Consider the following 4,470-nt stretch of genomic DNA (forward strand, 5'->3'; position numbering starts at 1 on the left):
CTGGGAATCCCACCCACCCACGGCCCTTCCAGGATCAGTGGAGTTCCAGGGCCACACTTCCCAGTGACCCCCGCATGCCCCGCACACTGGGACGGGAGGGGGAGACCCCGGAGAGCAACCCCCCAACCAAGGAGCGCAGGCCCAAGGGAAGCAGAGGAAACAGAGCCTCCCCCCCCCCCTCCCAGGATGCCCCCCTCCCCACCATGGGCCAGTAGCAAGGCCCCAGCGCCACACACCCCTGAGAGCCACCCATCACCCGGCAGGGCCCCCCACCCACCGAGGAGCCCCGAGCCGCCCCGGACCACAACCGCCCAGGGGAGCGGGCCAACCGCCACACCGGAGCACCAAGCCAGGCCCCGAAACCCCAAGGCGTCCCCCATCTGGGTGGGACAGGGTTCTTGCAGGTTTCAGTGAGTTAAATTTAAGACTTTTTAAGACCTTTTAAGACCATTCTCAGTGAAATTTAAGACCAACACAACATATTACCACAAACAATCCAATGATCCCAGAAACTCTTAAAACATTTTATTTTGATTAATTTAGTTACAGGATTACATTAATTCAATATTAAAACATAATCAAAATAGTAACATTCTAAACCCAAGCAACCTTACCAACACAACACTAGCATATCTACATACAACCTCACCCTACATATCTCTGAGTTCTTCCTTTTCAGTACCAATCTCAGCATTTGACTTGGAAAGGAGCTGAGCCATCTTGGATCCAGCCTTGCCCTCAGCTTCTTCTGCAAGAGAATTTGCCACTCTAGCAAGACAAGTGGATACGTCTTCCAAGCTTTTCTTCCTTTTCTTAAGGTCCTCTAAAGACTGCTCAGTCAGCTTTCTTTTCTGGCTCTGGGATTCCTTTTCTTTCCTGATTCATTCCTGATCCAGAAAGAGTCAGTATTTTGACCGTGCTGCACCCACAGATGCTAAGAGTTCCTTGGTGAGGGGAACCTGTGACACCTCCATGCATTGTGACAGTCACATATGAGTCTGTGTGTGCCAGTTGTGTCCTCTTGCATGTTTTCTGCCTCCACCTCCTTGTTGGAAAATAAGAAATAAAAAGATAGACGTACACCATCAAATTAAATAATCATACACACATTATACATTTAACAACATGTAGACTCAGCCTATCTTCAAGTATGTCTAAGGCATGGTTTGACCAAAATCCTCACACCCTGCAGCTGATAAAATTTATTAAATGTTACATTTTGGTTAAATTACTGAAATAAATGAAATTATAAAATTAACTAATTAAATAAAGGCTCAGAATTTTATTTCCCCAGGCCATCTGTATCTTAAAACACACAAAACTTTTTTAACCCCCTACCTTCTTTTCTATTTATTATCCCGATGAAACCAACTTACTTTGTCTAGCCATGCTGAATATGAATTTGAATGTTAACATTGAAAACGTTGGGACACACTACCTGTTTTTACCCTATGCCCACTAAAAGGCAATACATCAGTACAATGTAAATAAAACCATGTGCAATCCATGAAACAGAGCATGGGACAGTGGAACATGTTTCAAAACATGACATAACCCATCTACAGGGCATAGTTGTTTTTTTTTACATTTTACATGATTTAACACAGTAAATATATTTTTATTTCCTCTAGCTGGGATTTAGCATGCATTGAAACATTTCTCTAACTCAATGCCATGGACAGTACATGGTTCTGAGATGTTTTTGTATTGTAGCCTAATTGTATAAAATGGTTAACACATTGAAAAGAAGACTGTGGAGCATAAGTAAGGATCACTTACTTTGATAAGTTTTGGTAGATCCTGCGCTGTTTCATGGCCCATGAAATGAGAGCCCATGTACCTCGATTGCACATATCCATTGCTCCAGAACCGAACATGAAGATCCAGCTGTTTGGATTTTGTGGTTGAATTAAAGCTTTCATCGAACATTAACACATACGGCCCGGTAAGAGCGTATCAACTCTCTCTTGATGAAGTCTGCCAAGCCAAATCTAGCTATATATGCGATTTGTTTAGTCCACACGAAAACTTTTTCGCGATATTCGAACCAGGGAACATTGCCGTCACTCTATCCTAATGTAGCCCGAATATCATTAGCCGAAGCACTAGTGATACTGCGGTGGAGTCCGGCGGGACCCGGCACTGACGATAGCGAAAACGGCGGGGATGAGGCACAAAATTGCGTGAAGGCTTTTCGTGACAAGGGCCGTTTCCTGCCTGCGGTTATTATGGGTTTTGTAGTTTAATTAATTAACACGTACCAACACCTGTAGCCCCGCACAAACACAGACAACACAGAACTGACTTCCGGACGTTTCGATTAAACTACACTTTTCTAAAATTAACTAAGGTAAAATTTTAAGACCTGACTAAATTAAATTTAAGACCTTGGATGAAAATCTGGCTGTTTTTTAAGTCTTTTAAGGCCTTAAATTTAAAGTTTTGAATTTCAGACATTTTAAGACTTTTTAAGACCCCGCGGGAACCCTGTGGGAGAAGTAACCACATGGGAGCAGCCGGGAGAGGACCAGGCATGACAAGCCCCAACCCAGAACCAGCCGTCCTCACTCATACACTCAAACTCATTTACATTCACCCCCATATATACACCCTTACATACATATACACACCCCCTTATATACACCCTCATTATATATTCACATACACACAACCAGATACACACACATACACACACACACCCTCATATATAGACCCTCACACATATATACACCTACACGCACATGTACATCCATACATGTACACCCCCCCCCCCCCAACACTCATTCTCATTCATCTACCTATACAAAAAGAGACAAGGACAAAGACACACATTCATCCAAACTAACACACCCTCCGTGGGGCAAATGGCTGGACCAGTTAAATATGGTGCAGTTAAAATTTAGGGGACATGTGCTGGGAAAAACGTGGACAAAGCCCCGGGCCACTGGCCAGTGTTTGTCCACACCGTCCCCTCAAAAGCCTTGGAGTTCATTATATGTGTGCATGTGTGAGCGCACATCTGCCTCAGCCTCATGTACACGCCTGTCTTTCACAGTTGTCTCCACCTGTGTGTGTGTTTTCCTATTATCTCCCCGTCACCGAACCTCTCTCTCTCTTTCCGTCTGTACTCCTCAAGTAGCTCAGGATTGTTGTAGATTTTCTCTCTGAACTTAGCCAGCCTAGTTTTTGCGAGTGCAGTTTTATAATGAATAGATTCTTTTCTGGAAGGAAATAACATTGCAGGGTTGCCAACTCTCACGCAATGAGCATGAGACACACGCATTTGACTGTCTTTACACGCTCTCACGCCACACATCCGATTTCTCACGCTGAAAAAAAAATCTAGTTTATTTACCTCTGATCCATATCTATGATTCAATGAGCTACTAGTTCGCTCTGGCGCCAACCACTGGCGATCGATTGATCGCGATATAATACCCCCCCCCCCCCCCCCTTAACAATTTACACTCGCCACCTACACTCCAGGTTCAAATCTCACTCCAAGTGATCTTGAAAAGTTGGCAACCCTGACATTGCATCTTATAAGTAATAGATAAGTTTTATATATATATATATATATATATATATATATATATATATATATATATATGTAAATAAAGGCTTTTTGTGAAACAATATTATATATATTACTTAAAACATTCATTTCTCATTACCGCAATAGTGAATCTCTCCACCGCAACAGGCCTTAAATTGTTGCGGTGTATGAGAAGGCTGTTGCGGAGTATGAGTGACCTTAACCTTCTTTGATCTCTGTGGGGCCACTATGATGCCTAGCTAAACTTTTGTTAGCTTTTTGTATTTAGACTTCAAAAACCTTTAAAATTCCCAAAACTCAACAAAAATAAAAAAATTTAAACATAGAAAACTTGCTGTTTCGGTAATGAGAAACAAAAAGTTGTGTATGCTTGCTGACAACCAAGTTTTTAACATTTATCTGGAGAGGTATAAAATGAAGGGCTTACTTGGTAGTCATCTTGGGTGTTACAGTAAAAGGTGTTCCCCTCCTCAAAATGGCTGTTTTTTTTCTGTTCCTTGTGGTCTTAAATGGTGCTTGAAAATTGTTGCGGAGGCTGAGAACATTGGCTGTGACCAAAGTTCTTTTTCTAAATATTTTCTTTTCTTTTACCAATGAATTCCAAGTAATACATTTTTATTGACTGTAACAATTTGCTTTATGAGATACATTTAAGTTTTTTATTATTTATTTATTTTAAATATAAAAATCGTATAGTTGAAGAGCCGAGATTCAGCAATGGACGCGTTGCGGTACTGAGAATTTCACACTAAATTATAAAAAATATATAATTTAAAATATTACAATGTCTTCTTTTAATCACTTCCAATATAGCCTATGATGAGATGTTTATGAACCAGTGTTTCCCAAATTGATAGGATTTACCTGTTCATCACAATCCTTAATGCCACCTCATATGTCTGATTTCATGAGAA

At 41.4% G+C, this 4,470-nt stretch overlaps 1 long non-coding RNA gene across 1 annotated transcript; it reads right to left on the reverse strand.

Moving 5' to 3' along the window:
* Positions 1 to 510: 510 nt before the first annotated feature.
* Positions 511 to 2,484, reverse strand: LOC143474157 (uncharacterized). Its single transcript, XR_013120691.1, has 2 exons — positions 1,780 to 2,484; positions 511 to 1,045 (listed from the first exon to the last, which is right to left on the reverse strand). It is a non-coding gene; the product is annotated as an uncharacterized LOC143474157 (long non-coding RNA).
* Positions 2,485 to 4,470: the final 1,986 nt, after the last annotated feature.

The sequence above is a fragment of the Brachyhypopomus gauderio genome, chromosome 13, assembly GCF_052324685.1.
Source record: "Brachyhypopomus gauderio isolate BG-103 chromosome 13, BGAUD_0.2, whole genome shotgun sequence".
NCBI lineage: Eukaryota > Metazoa > Chordata > Actinopteri > Gymnotiformes > Hypopomidae > Brachyhypopomus > Brachyhypopomus gauderio.